General features: G+C 37.6%; 1 protein-coding gene across 3 annotated transcripts in view; it reads right to left on the bottom strand.

Moving 5' to 3' along the window:
• CCDC171 (coiled-coil domain containing 171) overlaps positions 1-22,134 on the bottom strand; it is a 284,788-nt gene that overhangs the window by 28,187 nt on the left and 234,467 nt on the right. The gene's annotated exons all lie outside the window — the stretch shown is intronic.

The raw sequence follows: 22,134 nt of genomic DNA, 5'->3' as shown, positions 1-22,134 counted from the left end.
AGCAATTTCAGGAATGACTTCTATGGTGAGACTCAGAAAAGCTTACCAAGGTAAATACAAAAAGATGTGATTACTGAAGCACTTTTAAATAGATTTTTTAAGGGATAGAGAAAGAATGAAAGATACCATAGCACCAAAACTTCATTCAGTGAAGTGGGGGTCAGGCTCAAACCTGGGTCATGCAAATGGCAAAACAGCATACTACCCAAGTGAGCTATATCACCATCCCTATAAAAAAATGTAATGCAACTAAAGGCTTCATCAATAGAGTACTACAGAAGCAAAGTATGACAGAGTCACAGAATACAACAATTTCTTTTCTTTTTAAAATATTTTATTTTTGAGAGAGATGCAGAGAGAGAAAGACACAGAGAGAAATACCAGAGCACTGAACAGCTCTGGCTTATGGTGGTTTGGGGGATTGAACCTGGGACTTCAGAGCCTCAGGCATGAGAGTCTCTTTGCATAACCATTATGCTATCTACCCTCACCCAACAATTTCTAAAAGAGATAAAAATGAAAGTACTTTTCTAAAATGTAAACTAACTGCATTTTGTACTACGTAGCTTTCATTTAACGAAGTACATAAGGGGTGGGAGTGAATAGCATAATAGTTTTGCAAAGAGACTCTCATGGCTGATGCTTCATAGTCCAGGTTGAATCTCCTGTACTACACTAAAGCAGAGCTGAGCAGTGCTCTGGTTTAAAAAGAAGAAGGAGAAGAAGGAGGAGGAGGTGGTGGTGGAGAAGGAGGAGGGGAGGAAGGGGAAAAAGGAAAAGGAGGAGAAGGAGAAGGAGGAGAAGGAGGAGGAGGAGGAGGAGAAAGAGGATGAGGAAAAGGAGAAGAAGGGGAAGGGGAAGGAGGAGGAGAAGGAGGAGGAGGAGAAAGAGGAGGAGGAAAAGGAGAAGGAGAAGGGGAAGGGGAAGGGGAAGGGGAAGGGGAAGGGGAAGGGGAAGGAGGAGGAGGAGAAGGAGGAGAAGGAGAAGGAGGAGAAGGAGAAGGAGTGCCTAAGATTAGAGGCTATCAGGTTTTATCATCATACTTCCATTCAATAAATTTTACATTCATAAAAAAAAAAAGTACTGACTTGCAGTTCCCTCAATCACTCATCTACTCAATTAACTACACAAAATGGAGCAAATAAGATATATTCTCCTGCTTTCTTTCTCTCCTTTTCTCTACCAATGTGCTGGCAGACTAACTATGTCTTCGCACAAGACTTTCTTTCAGAATCAAGTACTTCCTGGCTAAAAAGCAAAAGCAGAACCATGCCATTCACCAATGGATTTGGATGAAAACTGGTAATAAAATCTGATACAACTCCAAGAGGAGAAACTGGAGAAGAACAAAGCTGGGTCTATCAGGATTCCCCTAAGATGCACACGTTTGTGCTGGAATACACCACTAGTATCTTGAGTGAAGCACGGTTGTCTTGCACACTTGATTATGAACCCACTTTGCCTTGTGAGCTATTTGAACTAAAAAAAATAATAAAAAAGATATATTCTTCCATTTTTAAGCTCTTCAAACAGAGCATCAACATTATTGTTACCCTTTGATAAGCTTTAGAAACACTGTATACAACTGGCCAAGAAATATTCTGGCAAAAGCTATCTGTCAAGTAAAGGACAATTACTGTCCCTATGACAACATTTATTAGAATCATTAAACAAGTAAATTCAGTAAAATTTGAGATTAACTTAGACCCCACCTGCTCTATTCCCACTTTATGGTTCCTGTTTATTAAACATTTTGTCCTGCTGTATTACCATCTTTCAGCCAAATTGCAGATACTACTATGATTCCATAATAACTTCCCTGGGCAGATGACCTCACAAATGTGTCCTGGAACCTCACCTTTCCTGAGCCCTACCCTACAAGGGAAAGAAAGAAACAGGTTGGGAATATGAATCAACCTGCTAATCCCCACATCCAGCTGAGAAGCAATTACAGAAGCCAAAACTCCCACCTCCTGCACCCCTTAAAAGATTTTGGCCTACATTCCCAGAGGGATAAATGATAAGGGGGAAAAAACCAGAGGGCTCTGTACCCCCATTCCACCAGGAATGGAAGCATTTGTCACCGGGAATCTTTTTTTTTTTTTTTTTTTTTAATATTTCCCATTCTTTTTATTTTATTTTATTTATAAAAAGGAAACACTGACAAAACCGTAAGAGGGGTACAATTCCATATAATTCCCACCACCAGAACTCCGTATCCCATCCCCTCCCCTGATAGCTTTCCTATTCTTTAACCTTCTAGGAGTATGGACCCAAGGTCATTGTGGGATGCAGAAGGTTGAAGGTCAAGCCTCTGTAATTGCTTCCCTGTTGAACATGGGCGTTGGCCAGGATGATCCATACTCCCAGCCTGCCTCTCTCTTTCCTAGAGTGACAGGGTTCTGGGGAATCAGAGCTCCAGGACACATTGGTGGGGTTGTCTGTCCAGGGAAGTCTGGTTGGCATCATGCTTTTATACCAGTACTGAATAAGAAGTAAATCTGGAAAATACCAGAGGAATCCAGGCACCATTTCTCTTATCTGAGACAGAAGAGGCAAAAAAGGAAAGAATCTTGAAAGTAGCAATGGGTGTAGGGGAAACTTAGAAAGGAAGTAAAGGCAGGACTGTGAAAAGGATGGGGAAAAATATAAAGAGAAAGACATAGACATAGACATAGTTATAGAATCAGTCCATATCCAGGACCTTGGAAGAACTACTGCAATTTCCAGTAGAGATGGGACACAAAACATATGGAATTATACCCCTATTATCTTACAGTGTTGAAAATAAATATTAAATCACTAATAATAAATAAATAAATGAAATGAAAGTACTGGTACAGAGATGAATCCAAGTTTAAAAAAAAAGCTTTGAAACTATATGAGAGAGAAGAAAGTGTCCAGATGAATCTAAAAAATAAGCATATATGCACATGCATGCATAAATGTCACTTTTTCTTTCAAAATAATTCATAGTGATCTAGCATTGATTTAACAAATTATAAGATTTCAGAGGTATATCCATATATGTATGTGTGTATGTGCCTCACCATACCCACCACCTAAGTTCTTGTGCAAGCCCTGACCTTTGGCAACCACCAAAATATTCACGAAGTCTAAGAGAGAGTTTGATTTATATATATATTTTTCAAGTTCATTTGCTGTATCTATATACATACCACATATGCATGAAAAGAATAATAAAAAACTGAAAAATATCTTTGGAAAAGGGAACTAAGTTGGAGTGTGGGTTATGGTGGAAAACAATGTTCAAGACTATGGGAGAAGTACAGTGGTTATCTATAGGTGTGAAGATGGGGACACAGACCTTTGATGATGAGAGTGTTAAAATACATGAAAATTTAAGAAAATACTTTAAAAAATAAAATAAAATCTTAAAAAGTAAAAAAAAAATGTACTCATGTATAAATAATTACACTGTAAGGCATTATCCCTCCAATAAAATTTTTAAAGGAAAATTAACAAATATATAATAATAGAGATCAAAATAGAATATTAAATGATAACAAATGTTAGTGAAAATATTATGGAGCACACATTTATAAATTTTTATTGATTCTGTAAACTGATAGAACCATTCACAATAAAACTTGGCAACTGTCTTGTCTTAAATGGCAAACAGTTTTGAATGGCATTTAACCTAATAACTATAATTCAGTTACTATTAGGTTCCTTATATTAATAATAACAGATACAAAGTAGAAACAATGCCACATGCAACAGCAGAAGTATAATTATATAAGTAATAGTCACTTGATGAAGTCTATGTAGCTATAAAATACACAATTGTAAACTTTTGGATAACATAGGCAAATGCTTAGGTTTGACCTGTCATCAAAGAACTTTTTCTGTGCAAGGTCAGATAAATATTTTATTCTTTGCAGACTATATGTTTTCATTTAAATTACTGAGCTTTGTTGTTGCACAGAAGTCAGTAATACTATGTAAATAGATTAGTACAATCCTGTTGCAGTAAAATTTTATCTGTCAGTACTGAAATTTAAATTTCAAGTCATTACATATTATTGTTTTCAAGTCATCTGAAATATAAAAAGAAGAGGAGTAGGAGCCGGGGCGTGGTGCACCTGGAAAACTACACATGTCACAATGTGCAAGGACCCAAGTTCAAGCCTCTCTCTAGCCCCTACCTACAAGGGAGAAAGATTCAAGAATGTTGAAGCAGTGCTACACTTCACCCTTCCCTCTCAATTCCTCTTTGACTCTATTTTTAAAAAATAAAGAAAAGGAGGAATAGGAAGAGGAGAAGGAAAGGAAATAGGAAAAGGAGAGGAAGGAAAAAGAAGAGGAAGAGGAGGAGGAAGTGGAAGAGAAGGAGTTGTTAGCTCACAGACAATTAAAAAAAAAAAAAAAAAAACAGGTAGCAGGTGAATTAGGTTCCCCGGTTTCCTTAAACTAGATAAGTGAAAAGATATATATGATGCTTGCTTAGAGGCATTAGAATTGTTAATCCTTTCTTATATTTTTGTGTTCTCTAAATTATAATCAGCATGACTAACTTTTATAACAAGAGGCCTATTAGTAAAAAGATTAATTTTATACATACTGAGACCCATATTTTAGTATGGTTATGACTGAACTGTGTGGTTAAAATGAAATTGGTTAGTTAAAGGTCTCAGAAGGCAAGTCTTTATGTGTTTCTGCAAGCTTTGAAAAGCTTTTAATAAGGTCACTGTCTTATTTCAACATCCTTAGTTATCTACCTTATATCCACAATCTAACGTTCAGTGAACACACAAGTACTTATACAGAGCAACTGTACTTCCTACTTGGTACATATGCAACTACAAATGCAGGGTAGCTACTTGCAACTTTTGTGGGTTCATTTTACTCTGCAAAGCACTTTCCACTGCCATATTATAATGGCTATGGTCAAAAAAATATATGTCGCATTTTCTCTGAGAACTATCAAGCAAAAGTTTTCTGACCACTTTTCATTACTGAAGAATTTCTTCTTAAAGCTATAAATCTATTGTTTATTCAATGGCAAAAATTTAGTAATAATCTGGAAGCTATAAACTTAGACCTTTGAGAAGTAAGTATGTTTTTCTCTGGGTAGAACTACTAAACCATCTCAGTTAAAAAAAAAAAGTAGCTGAGAAAAGAATCACAAAAATTTGAAACTGTTTTTAAAAGGATAAATTTCCTAAGTCTTACTAACATTGTTCTGTCAGTTTTATATCATACAAAATTTAGCAATCAATATACATTTTTAAAAATAAATATATTTGTCCTTTCCCTCTCACTATCCCACTCATCATACCTAAAATCCTACCAGTTCTTCATGGGATGCTTTGAACAGTCTTTATTACCCTTGTGGGCATCCATGGTATAAATCTTTATTTCCCAAGTAATAACAGTACTTGATATTTCTAGAGAACTTGGTTGTTGCCAGTTATAAGAATGTGGCCTATTTTTTAAAAATATTTATTTATTTATTTCCTTTTGTTGCCCTTATTTTATTGTTATAGTTATTGTTGTTGTTGTTGTTGGATAGGACAGACAGAAATGGAGAGAGGAGGGGAAGACAGAGAGGGGGAGAGAAAGATAAATACCTGCAGACCTGCTTCACCGCCTGTGAAGCAACTCCCCTGCAGGTGGGGAGCTGGGGGCCTGAACCAGGATCCTTATTTGGATCCTTGAGCTTTATGCTGTGCTACTGCCAGACTCCTAAATGTGGTCTATTTTTCCAGTGAGAGAAGAACACTTCAGATATAAGACAAATCATATGACCTGGTATTCACATTTGTGGAATGTATTCAAATCACAATAACTGAGGAGTATGTTCCAAAACAAATCACTTAATTGGCAATGATTTTTTTCTTTACACAATAAGCAAAAATGTTATTTCTGTTAGAACTGTGCAATTTCTAGCAGAGCCCAACCAAACCCATCTCTAGAGAAAACATCATATAGACTATGAGGATAATGTAGCAATTACAAAATTTCAAAATGATATACCTATAGATTACATTTCAGTAATATATTTACTTCATTATCATGCCCATATGACAGATTTTCTCCAAGCTTGTTTAAAGCACATCTAAGCCCACATCCACCATTAGAATTCCATACTATCTCTACTCATTAGAGCTTCCAATAGTTATCTCTTTAGATCCCACAGTGTGCTAGAGAGTGTTCTAGGTACTGGTGGAATGTAGCAGTTATTTACACACATTCCAATTTGGTGCTTTCAGGGAGCTTACAGTGTCTTTACCTTCTCTGCATCATGAGCCAGTTATTCTTAAATTATAACTTGCTGAAATAATTGTTGTTCATATGACATTATATTTTAATGTACAATGGCCTAAGATTTACCATTCTCACTATTCTATGGATATTGACAATGTCCCAGTAATGAGTCTCACCTCTCTGGTTTTACTCTTATTTATTTACACCAGAGGTCTTAGAGGCTGTGAACCTTCCACTTCAATTTCTCAAACATTCATTGCTGTGTGACTGCAATCCCTCCATATGTCTTGCTTCCACTATATTAGAGGGGCCACTAATTAGCCATATGCCTATTTTTCCATGTCACTTGTGAATTGCGGCAACAGTGACTAGAACTAAAGAATCATTGCACAGTCTGTCAAAAAAACATTTTTTTTCAGATTCTACCCTTAGGGCATATCCCTAGAATTCCACATGCCACTTCCTATGTCTGCATAAAGAAGTTCCAGGCAGTTTTCCCCACTTCCCACCTCTTCTTCTGAGTTTCAAAGAACGTACATGACACTTCCACCAGTTTCTTTCAACCATTACCAAGTCCTCATTCAAATTAACTCCCTAAAAGCCTGAATACCAATTTTCAAAAGGACTTAGATTGGTTTGAAATGCAATTCAGGCACAGGATAGGGTACCCACAAGATAATAATCTCAACAAAGTTCATCTTGTTATTAATTTTTCCCATTAAATATTTCAGTGTCTTTTTACTTTCCCCAGGCTAAATGTCCTTTTATTTATTTATTTTTTTCTTCCAGGGTTATCTCTGGGGCTTGGTGCCTGAACTATGAATCCACTGCTCCTGACTGCCATCTTTTTTCCATTGTTGTTGTATATTATAGTGAGAAATTGAGAGAGGAAAGGAAGACAGAGAGGAGGAAAGACACTTCTAGACCTGCTTCACCACTTGTGAAAGGAGCCCCTAACCCCTGCAGGTGGGGAACCAGGGGCTCAAACTGGGATCCTTGTTCTGGTCCTTGCCCTTTGTAGTATGTGCACTTAGCACTACCACCCAACCCCTCCCCACCCCAACCCTTTAATTTTTATAACTGTTATCTCCTTAGACTTATCTACTTCCTACTTCATTTCTTCTTTACTATTTTTTGCTTATTACTTAAGAATATTCAAATTTTCTGTGGAGAAAAAAATAGGATAGAAGAAACTCATAAAATGTTTTACACACAGAAGATGAATTAGTAGTTGTAAGAAAGAGACAGAATCTGTATGTTAAGAGCAGGAAGTTAGTACCCTGTAAGAAAAGTAACAGCTAGAAAAGGGATGGAAAGACTGTATCATAAGTAAAATACATATGTACCAACTTCAGGTTATGCCTTCCTTGAATTGGCCTGAGAACTAAAGCTAAACCCAAAGCTGGTAAGCACCCTCAGTGACAAGCTACTACTCAGCTATTGGCCAGGATTATTTTTCCTAAGAAAGGAAAGTCACCCTAGGCATCTTCCATCATCTAATCCCCCCTCTGTCAAATTTCCAAAGGCTGATGCAGCAGAAGTGAGCCATAGGAACTCTTTATATAATCAAGGTGTGAGATAATGTGTGCCTTCCTCTTTGGCTTCCTGTTCCTGATTCTCCTCATTTATTTTAAATTGATATGATAAGCTACATAATTTGAGTATACTACTGGGCTGTCAGAAAAGTCATAATGTATTTTTTCGATGTTTTTCTATGTAAGACTACATCATGACTTCTCTTACAAGCCAGTAATTTGATCTGTGAGCCTTTGTATTCCATGACCTCTAGAGTAACATGCCTGCCTGTGTACTCAGACAATTCCACTGAATCAAGGTACTTTCCCATAAAAACACCTTCCTTTCCTCCTCTGTAACAATCAAAATGCTGATCCCTACTTCCTCTTGTCTTTTTCATGCTGCCCCTTTTATTTAAAAAAAAAAGTTCCTAGTCAGGTTTTTACTGTTTTCTAAGAATCACATCAGGTATCACACTCAAAAGTGCTCAGTTGCTACATTTCCATCATTAGAGTCAGTTCTGCTGAACAATGCTAGCTGAGTGAGCTCATTCCATGAAGGCACAGGCTGTTTGTTTCTATATTTTTAGTGGCTTGCCTAGTGACTGGCACATAGCAGCTACTCCTTATCCTTGCCTACTGCTTAACAGATTTTCAATCCACATTCCAAAGAACATCAGCAAGTAGGGCATGGTTTGATTACAATTTTATCTTTGTGAAAATATTTTTATTTCACAAAGTTTCATTGTAATTCACTCTAGCTGTGATTTCTCCCCTTTCTATGATGTCTAAAGTTTCAGGAGGCACTTCACTATTCTTTTCCATGTTTATCTCTTGTGATCTTCTGTTGACTGTTATTATAGCATTTTACTAGACCACTCTGAAAAAGAAGGAAAGGAACCTGTGACAAAAGATAAGAGACAAGCTGTCTTGGTTAACTGTCCATTTTTAATGCAGCTAGGAAAAAAAAAAAAAATCTTAACTCCCTCAGCTAGATTTTCTATATCAGAAAAAAAAATGTATTGCTTATTCTGCTGCTTTAATTTTCAATTTTTATACTCTTGAGAGAAAATATTCTATTGTAAGCTAAATTTGGAAGAAATCTAATTGTTTGCTGTAAACCTTCAAAGTTTCCTTTGAGTTGAATGTCTATCTGCTTGGGCAGAAAAGGGGAAAAGAAGGAATTTACAATCACTTTGCTAAACATTAGCATCTTTTGTTCAATCATTTGAATGTAGGACAGTTAGGAGGAAACAGCTTAGAGAACAAGAGTTGACACATACAGTGTAAAATCTTTTAAGGTGCTTGGATCCAATGAGGGAGAAAGTGAGACGGAACCATATTTCAGCTTCCTAACTGTGCTCCAGTCTGCAGGAACTTTGTGACAGGTCTCTGTCTCTCAGCTACACTTGATTGGCTTTTGCTGACATTCAGCTGTCAGACAGCAACCCTTTACCAGGCCCCTAACATGCTCCACAGCTTCACCCAATTAACTCGCTTTCACTTGACACGGCAGCAAAAAGCTTCATAATAGGTGGTCAAGGTGCATGGTGTCTGCCTGCCCTCGAACTGCTCACACACAGCAAGTTGTTTAATTACTTTTCTTTTTGTCTGTGTGCTCAGGGGTAGATAGTATGACTACAATTTAGCTATTCCTTATCCTGAATTGGACAGGAAACTAGGAAATAGTACAGTGATGCATTAAGTTTCTGAAAAACAGACTTCTACATACCCAGAGTTAAATTCTAATCAGTTCTCTAGGCCCCTTTGAGAAGGCTTGATTTTTAGATTATCAAAATTTAATATCAACAAGCACTCCACTTACAGTTAATCTTTTTCACCAAATCATTAATAACAGTACTATTTTAAAATAACCTGGCATAGAAAAAGAGTGTTTGACAACTAAGGGCAGAGAGATTGAGGTACCATTAAAGCATTGAATTTAGCCTGTCCTCATAAAAATATACATTTTTTACAAACTCAATGATAATTTTTCTGTAAATTTTTATCATACTACCTAGCTTTCAGATGAAATACATCACACTTGAAAACATGTTTGGCTAAGAAATTAAAAAAATTGTACTGATCTTGAAAAATTATTTGAGTAATATTCACATTTCCTCTCATATCTCAGTATGTTCAAACCTAAGCATATAATCATTTTTTATTTATTTGCACTCTGAAAATTATGAAAAATACAATGACATCATGACAAAGAAAAGCAATATGAACTGCACTACCTTTGGAAAGCTTCATTTGCAAATCTATGATGAAAAGGCTACAAAAAGTTATTTTATGACTGTTCTCTTTATTATTGACATCCAAATACTGATCCTTATAGCTATTATTAGGATAGAGTTATGATTTTAATTCCAAGTGTCTGATCAGTAATCAGAGCTGAAAATCTAATTACAACAATGGGGAATTCCAGCCTTAACCATCATGAAAAAATCCTGTGGAGATTTATCACTGTTTCACACCAGGTGAAGCAGAGTTAAAGCATACTTTACTGTTGCTTATGAGTCTGAGAAGGCTCTAAGCTTTTGGAGTCTGAACCAGTAGCAGTGCTTTTGCAGCATGACTCCTAAATGAAAGGAAACCTTTCTCTACATGTATATTTGCTAGAGGATGTAGGGGAAAAGGAACACTCCTGCACTGCTGGTGGGATTGTTTCAAGCCCTTATGGAAAAGTCTGGAGACTTCTCAGAACACTACCAATGGACCTGTACTATGACCCAGAAATTACTCTCCTGGAGATAGACCCAAAGGAATCAAAAATACATATTAGAAGAGATCTATGTATACTATGTTTATAGCAGCACTTTTAAATTTTTTATTGGGGGAGATTAATGGGTTACAATCAGCATTAAATACAGTTGTTGGTATGTGTAAAACTGGCTTTTTTTCTTTTTTCCTTTTTTTTGCAAAACACTAGAAGCCCTAGCCAAAGTCCTCCTCCACCACTGTGCATCAAGACCTGAAAGCCACCCCCACCTGTCGGGAGCCATAATGACACTACACAACACGCCCCTAAGATGGCGCCGGCCACGTGGTGGCTAAACCACGTTGTTTACGTGGTGGTAAACAACTTTGCGGAAGTTGGACGATCCAACAGACTGCGTGCTGTACACGTGAACTGTTTTATGATTGGTAGAAGGCTGCATGATCTATGAATGCTGTATGCTTGCTTAATGCCCATTGGCTGACTATGTAACAGTGAAAGGTACTTAAGGTGGCCATAAGAAGGAAATAAAGGGAATTGAGGAAGAAGACTCTGGTGTCCGTGTCGTTGTTGCAGGCCGACAGCGACAAGTGGTGCCGAAATCGGGAATCTCAAAACGGTCCGTGAGTAAACCGAAAGCTAGTCAAACAGACTAGGGAGCTGCGAGAAGTGCAGGATTGTGATCACAGGTTAAGCTGCTTTGAAGCAGGGAGTCGCCATGGGAGGCTTTCAGTCAAGCCAGCGCATGGAGGGAACTATTAAGAAATTACTGAAGAGTAATGGGACCCCCGTTAAGACGGGGACCATTAGGACTTTCATGTCCACGGTAGAAGAGGTCACTCCATCCCACCCACTTCTACCCCTGCCACGGAGTCCTTCACTTTGGTGCAATATCCCAAATCTAGTTCAAGTTCTGCTTTGTGTTTCCCTCTGTTCTTACTTCTCAATTTCTGGTCTATGAGTGAAATCATCCCATATTCATCTTTCTCTTTCTGGCTTATCTCACTTAACATGATTCCTTGAAGCTCCAACCTTAAAATCAAACTGTATGTCCAACAACAGATGAATGGCTAAAAAGACTGTGATATATATACAGTGGAATATTACTCAGCTATGAAAAATGAAGAAATAATCTCCTTTGTGTCATCTTGGATGGAACTGGAAGACATAATCATAAGTTAGATAAAGCAAAAAGAGAAGGATAAATACTGAATGATCTTGCCTATAGGTGGGACTTCATAAATAGGGACAGGGAGGGAGAACACAAAGCAAGACTTGAACTGAGCATGGTGTATTATATCGAAGGAAGAAAAAAATTCAAGGAAAGAAGGCTTGGGAGGGGCTGAAGAGAACCTTGCAGTCCTGGTAGGATGATGTAAAATGACCTAGGTTGAGAGTGAGAGAGTATTCTGCAGAGAATTTTCACAGGGAGATGAGAGATTGGAGTCAGACCCAGTAGCAGTGCTTTTGCAACATGACTCCTAAATGAAAGGATGCCTTTCTCTACACAAAATGTGTATTTGCTGCTGGAGATGTGGGGGAAAAGGGACACTTTTTGTCACTGACTGTACTGTAAACCAATAACCCTCTCAATAAAAATGATAAAAATGTATATTTGCTATTTGAACAGTGACCACTTCATATAAGAGCCTCAATGCATCACAGATACTTACTAAATTAGAAAACCACCCTGTATTCATGTTATTCATTGAGTTCTATCAGTTTTTCCATACATGCCTACCTAGAATCTACAACCCTTTGTTGTTAAAATTCGGGGGTTCCAGCTGGCCGGGCTAGCTTCACGGGCAGGTAACAGAGACGACCAGAGACAGACGGCTGGGCAGGGAAGCTGTATTTCTTTATTCAGGAACAACGATTCATAAACTAAACCGAACTAATCACCAAACAGAACTCTGCTGTCTCTTTGCAGCGGTGCAAGCACTCTCTCTCACTCTGCAGCTCTCCAACTCTCCAACTCCGGAACCCTCTTGAACTCTGCAACTCCGGAACTCTCGAACTCTGGAACCCTGGAACTCTCTCTTACTCTCGAACTCTGAAACTCTGGCCCTCAGGAATCCTCTCCCTGGAACTCTGGTGGGGTTCCTTGGGGTGGGGCCAAGCAGGCCTGCGAAATTAACGGGACTGATCCAATTCTCTTGGCGGGGGAGAACTAGAACCCAATGTAAAGCATACAACAACCCTTCAATCTCTACTGTTACTACCCTGACACAGATAATTCTCAGTTGTGCTTTTTAAATATGAGTTATCACAACTCATTATAAGTATTCATGTGTCTTACAAAGACTTTGACTCCAAAGATAAAGCCACTTATTTCATCCAGTTAATACTCAGTTGAGAGGACTCTTGACTCACATTACTCTAGGTTTTTTTTTATTTTTTATTTATTTATTCCCTTTTGTTGCCCTTGTTGTTTTATTGTTGTAGTTACTGATGTCATCATTGTTGAATAGGACAGAGAGAAATGGAGAGAGGAGGGGAAGACAGAGAGGGGGAGAGAAAGACAGATACCTGCAGACCTGCTTCACCGCCTGTGAAGCGACTCCCCTGCAGGTGGGGAGCCAGGGCTCGAACCGGTATCCTTATGCCAGTCCTTGTGCTTTGTACCACCTGCACTTAACCCGCTGAGCTACAGCCCGACTCCCTACTCTAGGTTTAAAGCTAGGACTGCCTGGTAGTTTATTCATCTGAAATAACATACCAATTTATTTGATATAGGCTAATGAGAATTAAATTAGCTAATATATACTTGTCTGGCACATAGTAAAAAATTAATAAATACTAATTGTTGATACAACTATTACAATTATACCTTTGTCACTTGGCCAAGTACATAACACATAATAGGTACTCAACAAATGCTTTGTAAAAGAATAATGAGGTATTTCAGGATCGAGAGATAATTCAATGTAGTTTGAGTGTAGGATTTTCCTACCTGAGGTCCCAGAGGTTCCAGGTTCAAGCCCAGAACTATGATAAACCAGGGCTAGTGCTCTCTTTTTTTCCTCTTTCTCTCTCTGTCCATCTCTCTCTCTCTTTTGTCTCGCTTGCTCTTTGTTTGTCATAAAAATAGCTATTTTAACTAGGTAGTTTCTATATTGTTTCATATCAGGATTATACAAAAAGATAAATAAAATTGCTCATGAAGAATATAATCAATGGATATACAACTTTAGGTCATTTTAAAGATACAAGGAAGAATTAAAAACAAATAAATGTTTAAGAATCAGCAATAATTAGGGAAATCTGCAGGAATTTTTTCCTGACAGCAAAAGCAGCATAAAGAAAAATATATGTGTTCTTCATTGTTCCACAGGAATTTTTACATATACTCTTAAGAGTTTGATGGTTTAATGGATATAGGATGAAAAAGGGCTCATTATTTATAGACTTTTAAGTAATGTGAATAAATGGTTTATTTGAAATAAAGGTTCTAATTAGATATCATTAAAATATTTTAAAATCATTTCCCCCAAAATAGCTTTATATTTTTTCATTGCAAAGGTATTAAATATTGTAATCAGACAAGGAATCTGGGTTACTAAATCATAGCAGTACTTTGTGGGCTAAAATGTGCCCAATATGACAGGTCATATTGTCTTTCTTAGTGTTATGTGGTATCAAAGGACCAAACCCAGGGCTTCAGGCTTACAACATATATATTCTACCACAGAGCCACTTCCCTGGCCCTATGCATCCTTCCATAAATAAACAAGTCACTGAATTTAGGACCCATCCTTACCTAGTATAAATTTATGTTAATTTAACTAAGTATGTCTTCAAAGACTTTATTTCCAAGAATGTCACATTCTGAAGTTCTAGATAAACATGAGTTTACTAAGGTACTCTATTCAATGTAGTTTTGACAACTATTAACAACATAAGGAATGAGTGAGGATCATTGTTCTTATAATTGTGGTGTTAGGGCACCTATATCATTCCCCTTGAGACTGTTTTAAAAAATAAGTTAAGTATTAGTTTAGCAAAATCATATGACCTTCCTAGGCTTAGGTAGCAAAGATCATTATTAGTGACCATCTTTGCTAGTGAAGTGATTTGAGTCTTCAAATATTACTAAGAAAATGTTTTCAGGAGCCAGGCAGTGGCACACCTGGTTAAGCATTCACATAAGTGCACAGGACACCGGGTTTTAGCCCCTGGACCCCACCTGCAGGGAGAAAGCTTCATGAGTGATGAAGCAGGGCTGCAGATGTCTCTCTGCCTCTCTCTGTTTCCCTCACCCCTCTCAATTTCTCTCCATCTCTAACCAATAATAAATTAATAATTTTAAGAAATAATATTGTAAAAAGGAAATATTAAAAAAAGAAAATGTTTTCTGCTGAATAAGGGCAAGAGACTGGCATACTTTAATGATGACTCTTTAGTCACTACCAGGCCAGCCCATCATCTGGGGTCCTAATCAGAGAGCTCTGGGGTTCCCACACAGACATGATGAGCCTAGACCTCTAACAGTCCCTCTTGCCACTGTCACTGGTCATCTCCATCAGGAACAACACAATGGACCCCCTTGTGGGCCCATATAGGACCTTGCCCTATATGGATACAATGTGGATCAATAATGGTAGATAATGTTCCATTCTCCAAAAGGAGGTTGGACAACATGCTCTACCTACTACCCAAAGAAGATGGGTCCTGAAATTAGGAGTGTACCTAGCTGTGACCACAGAATGTGAGCTCAGACCTACAGGGATGCAGAGGTTACACAGTCTCCTATATATGGGCTGTATATGGGCCCCAGATCAAATCGATGGAGTTCACAGTTAACAATATTTACACATTCTCCCATACTTGGGAGCTATTCTCTTACCTGATCCAGCTTTCTAGTCCTTTTTCCAACTATGACATCATCTCCACAAACAATAACTTGGGTCCATCGTAATATCAGACGTCAGGCTCAGGCAAAAACTAGTAAAGTCATGGGACCCTTAGAATATACCTAAAATAAACCTACTAGATTTTTCCAAAACAGAGACCGCAAATCTTCATCTGCAAAATTCTTGCCTTTAGGTTCATGATTAGTCAACAATTTGCTCTGCATTATATCTTAACTCTTTTTCAGACACCAGGTTCCAGATGATACCATGACGCCAGCCGTACTTTCCTGGGCAGACAACCCCACTATGTGTCTTGGAGCCCTGTCTCCCCAGATCCCTGACCCACTAGGGAAAGAGAAAGACAGACTAGGAGTGTGGACCGACCTACCAATGCCTATGTTCATTGGAGAAGCGATTACAGAAACCAGACCTTCCACCTTCTGCACCCCACAGTGATCTTGGATCCATACTCCCAGAGGGATAAAGAATAGAGAAACCATCAAGGGAGGGGATTGGATACTGATTTCTGGGGATAACCTAAATATTTTTCCTTCATTATTATTTTCTATATATATGTGTACTTTCATTATAAACCAAATATGCTTGCAATTAATAGGATAATATTAAAATATATTAAATGTTCATAAACTTCTCTTTAAAAACATTGGCATGTGTTAAAATAAGCTGTTAAATATTCCAGAATTTCTACAATATATGTGAAACTATAATTTTCTAATAAACACATGCAGAAATGGTTTATAACAATGGTGACACATATCACTTGTTATTTCATTATCCAAATTAATGTTATAGCAATTTGCAGTATCTCCCAAATCTCAAAGTAGCTTGATTTGTTATAATAGATGTCATATGAGCATATTTCTCATATTTGATTTATATTTATTTATAAATTAATATTATTAATAAAAATTGATAGATATTAATGCTAATTTTACTATCTAGGAAATGAAACCCCTGCAGTCAGAAAAATATATTAAAATATAAAAGTAATATAAAGCAGGCATTTAACAGATTTTGAAACCTAACTAAATATCCCATTTTTAAATTTTTATATATTTATTTATTTTCCCTTTTGTTGCACTTGTTTTTAATTGTTGTTGTAGTTACTGATGTCATCATTGTTGGATAGGACAGAGAGAAATAAGAGAGGAGGGGAAGACAGAGTGGGGGAGAGAAAGAGAGACACCTGCAGACCTGCTTCACCAGCTGTGAAATGACTCTCCTGCAGGTGGGGAGCCGGGGGCTCGAATAAATAAACTATCTTTAGGCAAAGATACAAGCATACACATCAGAAAACATTCCAAGGTTAACAATGCCCTGTCCAAAATTAGGGGGTGGCTTGGCAACTCCCTCTTGCTCTGACATCAAGTGAAATTAAAATTCTATAATCAACTGAAGTAAATAATATAAAAACATTAATAGTAATAACAGGAACTTTATAGATAGACTTTCATTTCATTTTTATACAAGTGCTATTATTTAACATATAAGGTAACTGAAGCATTCCTTTTTTTGTTCTTTGCTTCAGGCTCTTTTTAAAATGTCTTTTATTTTATTTATTTATACCCTTTTGTTGCCCTTGTTGTTTTATTGTTGTAGTTATTATTGTTGTCATCATTGTTGGATAAGACAGAAATGGAGAGAGGAGGGGAAGACAGAGAGGGGGCGAGAAAGACACCTGTAGACCTGCTTCACCACTTATGAAGCGACTACCCTGCAGGTGGGGAGCCAGGGGTTCAAACCCGGATTCCTATGCCAGTTTTTGTGCTTTGCTCCATCTGTGCTTAAACTGCTGTGCTACTGCCCAACTCCCGCATTCAGGCTTTTAGCACCTGTATAATCATAGAGCTAGCTCTCTTCTCTTCTCTTGTCTTTTTTAGATAGAGGATGAAAAAGAGAAGAGAGATACCACAGCACCACTTCACCACTCATGGCTTTTCCCCTTTGTGCAAGGCTCACATGAGGTTGCCAGGGGCTCAAACTGATGTTCCTGTCCACTGCGTAAGCTATCTCCTAGTCCCAGTTAGGCATTCTTTAAGAGACTGTTAATAGAATCAAGATCACCTATTTAACAAGAGATGAGAGGAGGATTTAACTAATCCTATTCCAGAATACACAGCCACTTTGAATTTGCATTTATGTTAGACTACCTCTGCTCAAATCTTTGCTTCACCATTTAGAAAGTCATATAACAACAGGGTAAGAATATTGTATTCTAGACAATGAAGTAAGACAAGAAAAATAAATGAATGTTATTCCAGGTTGGAAAATAAGAAACTGATCTGCTAAGTAAGCTTAGCACATCACAGCTTATGAGATGAGTATACTAAAATTAATTTTATTATGTTGTGTATGCTAATGTAATACCATTGGAAATTACAATTTAACTAAATATCACAATAAGATGAACAAATATGAAAAAAATATATACAAGGTCTGTAAATTGAAGTATTAAGAATCACTAAAGAAGAGAGTTTAGCAATATCTTCAAAAATAAGGATAATCTCTGGACTAGGTTGGATCTTCTAAAGGTATTGCAATGAGAATAGAATAGTCTAATGACTAGAAAATGCATTTTTAACCTCAAGTGAATTATGAATTCTATCATAAATAATTTAGAGAGTATGTTTTACTTGCCATAATTTATTCATCTAACAAAAACTAACTCAATATTATTACATGACATTATTATGTTTTCATATCAATGAAACTTTTTAAAAAACATGTAGTGCAGGGACTTTCAGAGACAGGGCTGTGGAGCAGCAACAGCTGTGTTCCTCTCCTCTCCTGGGTCAACTAGGAACACCAAAGGAGATCATCTGGGAACACAACAAGACAGGACTAGAACGACTTCAGGAACCCACCAAATCACGAGTGAGTGCAAATACATGTGGCTCATGGGCAAAGAGGAGCCTAGGGAGAGATTAAGTGGCTAGTAATAGTACAGCAGTTTACCATGGAGATACCACCTCCAGTCTTTTTGTTTCACCAACAAAAAGATGACTGGAGGGAGGAGAGGACTACCCTAAGACTCACCAAATGCAACTGTGAGTCTCCATAGCAGCTATTGCCCTCAGAAGCTGGAGCAGGAGGGGGGAGACACTGTGCTGTCACCAAGGGACAGAGAAGTAACCAGAAAACTCAGGTGAAGATCTATACCTCAGTGGTGCTGGGAGAGTCTCTTTGCATAACCACTGTATTATCTCTGTCCCACCCTGCTTTATCTCTTGGTCAGGAGTGAGGAATTAAGCTGAAAAGCCTATTTATAGTTTAAAAGCCCTCAGGCTCCCATAGCCTACAGGGAAGAAAAAGAACAAAAGTGGCTTTTAACAGGCTCTGTGTTCCAACTCAGGGATTAAAATAATATTGAAACAAATGTCAATTTGCACAACTGTGAACCCTTTAAATACCTTACTTAGACACAAGTCAATTCAGGCAAGAGTGATCAGTAATTTGAAAAGTACTAAGAGAGGGACCATATAACATACTACATAGAATGGTTAAATCAGCAAGAAGAAATATTGGAGAAATGAACCAGGACAAGAGTCCAGCTAAAAACCCCGCAAAGGTTGAAGCACAAAATAATGAGGTCAACACCCAAATGCTTGTTAAGGAAATAATCACAGGAGTGAGTAAAGAGTTTGAAAGAACTGTCATCAGAAATGCAGAAACAACAAATGAGACTCTGGAAGAACACTAATTATCTAAAGGATATTAGAAAGCTGAACGCTAAAATAGCTGAGCTAAGAACATAACTAGCTGAACAAGCTAAAACAGTATCAGAACAAGGTAACAAAATAGATGAACTCCAGAAAACAGTAGAGGGGAGAGAAAATAGAATAAATGAGGCTGAAGACAGAATTAGCAAGATTGAGGATTAATTAGAGACAACTAAAGAAGTAAAAGATGTCAAAAAGAGATTAAGAGATACTGAAAACAACAACAGAGACCTATGGGATGACTGCAAAAGAAATAATATACGCATTACTGGCTTACCAGAAGAAGAAAGAGAGGGAGGGGAAGAAAGCATTCTTCAGCCCATAATAGCTGATAACTTCTCTAGTCTAGAAAGCATAAAAGATATAAAGGTTCAAGAAGCCCAGAGGGTCCCAGACAGAATTAACCCAGACTTAAAGACACCAAGGCACATCATATTTAGAATGGAAAGGAATAAGGATAAAGAAAGGATCCTGAAGGCTGCAAGAGAAAAACAAAGAGTCACCTACAGAAGAAAACCCATAAGGTTAGCAGCAGACTTCTCCACACAAACACTACAGGCCAGAAGAGAATGGCAAGATATCTATGGAGTGCTCAATGAGAAAGGCTTTCAACCAAGACTACTGTATTCTGCTAGAATGTCACTCAGAGTAGATGGAGGCATACAAACATTCTCAGAAAAACAACAGTTGAAAGAATCAACTATCACCAAGCCTGACCTGAAAGAAGTTCTGAGAGATCTCCTATAAAGAGACCACCATAAATATGCTATATATCAGAACGTTCTAAAAGTCTACAAGAGTGGCATTAAAATATCTTCAATCATTGATATCAACAAATATCACTGGCCTGAATTCACCTATTAAAAGGCACAGAGTAGGAAGATGGATCTGAAAACACAACCCAGCAATATACTGTCTACAGGAAACCCACCTAATTCAACAAGATAAACACAGACTCAAAGTGAAAGGATGGAAAACTATCCTATAAGCCAATGGCCCACAAAAAAGGGCAGGAACAGCTATTCTCATATCTGACACGATAGACTTTAAAATAAATAAAATTAGAAAAGATAGGGATGGACATTACTTAATGCACAGAGGATCAGTCAATCAAAAGGACTTAACATTTATGTACCCAATGAGAAGCCATCTAAATACATCTAACATCTCCCGAAAGAGCTACAGCAATATATTAACAGCAATACTTATATTAGGGGACTTCAACACCCCACTGTCTCAACTTGACAGATCATACAGGCATAAAATCAGTAAAGAAATGAGGGCACTAAATGAGGAGATAGATAAACTAGAACTATTGGACATTTTCAGAGTCAAGAAAATGGAATAAATATTCTACTCATGTCCACATGGGTCATTCTCAATGATAGACCATATGTTAGGCCACAAAGACAGCATCAGCAAATTCAAGAGCATTGAATTTATCCCAAGCATCTTCTCAGACCACAGTGGAATTAAACTAACACTTAACAATCAACAAAATATTAGTCCCAAATCAACAAAAGTAATAGTCCCAAAATGTGGAAGCTCAACAGTACACTACATAGCAACTACTGGGCTAAAGAGGAAATAAAGGAAGAAATCAAAATGTTTCAAGAGTTCAATGAAAATGAAGACACAAGCGATCAAAATATTTGGGACACAGCTAAGGCAGTACTGAGAGGGAAGTTCATAACCATACAAGCGCACATTAGGAAACAAGAAAAAGCACAAATAAACAGCCTGATTGCACACCTTAAAGACCTAGAAGAAGAAGAACAAAGGAACCCTAAAGCAACCAGAAGACAGAAATCACTAAAGTTAGGGCAGAAATAAATAACATTGAAAATAAGAAAATCATACAAAAGATCAACGAAAATAAATGTTGGTTCTTCAAAAGAGTGAACAAAATTGACAAACCTTTAGCCAGACTCACAAAACAAATAAAGGAGGAGACACAAATAAATTGGATCTTAAATGAAAGAGAAGATATCACAACAGATACCGCAGAAATTCAACATATCATGTGAGGCTTCTAATGAACAACTATATGCCACCAAGGTAGAGAACCTGGAAGAAATAGACAGTTTCCTAGAAACCTAAGTGTTGGATAGTATGCCAGCTCCCCCTGGCTTCTGCTTAACCATATGCCTATATAGGGATAGATTTAATCCCATTCAAAGCTTTGGTCTATTTACATAAATCACTTTTACATTTACATAAAGCACCACACTCCCTCCAGGGCATTGGTGGTTTAGTGGTAGAATTCTTACCTGCTCCACCCCCTCTCCTTGTCACACCCTGATCCTCTCCTTGCCACACCCTGATCTTCCACCAGTCACTTTTCGCTCCACCCTCTCTATATCACATCCTGCTTCCACCCTACTTGGAGAGTATAAAAACAGCTGCTCTTCTGATTAAAGACACTTGGAAATTGCTTTCCGGCTCCGAGAGTTCCAGAGTGTATCTCCTGCGAAGTTAGTGCGGCACGAGTTCCTGATCCCTCTCCCAGGCAGCAGCCTAGATCGGCTCCGTTGAGTTCTCTCCAACCCAGAGAGCACTACCTCGGGTAGAAGCACCTTCAGGCTATCCCGGCACCTAAGAACTCCCAAAATTAAAGAGGAACTAGATAATATGAACAGGCCCATCACAGCTAATTAAATTGAAACAGTTATCAAAAACCTTCCCAAGAATAAAAGCTCTGGACCAGAAGGTTTTACAAATGAATTCTACAAAACCGTCAAAGAAGAACTAATAACTCTACTTTTAAAAGTCTCCCAAAAGATTGAAGACACTGGAATACTCCCTTCCAGCTTCTATGAAGCCAACATCACATTGATACCAAAAGCAGACAGGGACACAACCAAAAAGGAAAACTACAGACCAATATCTCTGATAAACATAGATGCTAAATTATTGAACAAAATTCTAGCCAACCGGATACAGCAGTATATTAAAAAGATTGTTCATCATGACCCAGTGGGGTTTATCCCAGGGATGTATGGTTGGTTTAATATAATTAAATCAGTCAACGTGATCCACCACATCAATAAAAGCAAGACCAAGAACTACATGGT

The sequence above is a fragment of the Erinaceus europaeus genome, chromosome 10 (genome assembly GCF_950295315.1).
Source record: "Erinaceus europaeus chromosome 10, mEriEur2.1, whole genome shotgun sequence".
NCBI lineage: Eukaryota > Metazoa > Chordata > Mammalia > Eulipotyphla > Erinaceidae > Erinaceus > Erinaceus europaeus.
This window is presented reverse-complemented; position numbering and strand designations above follow the sequence as displayed.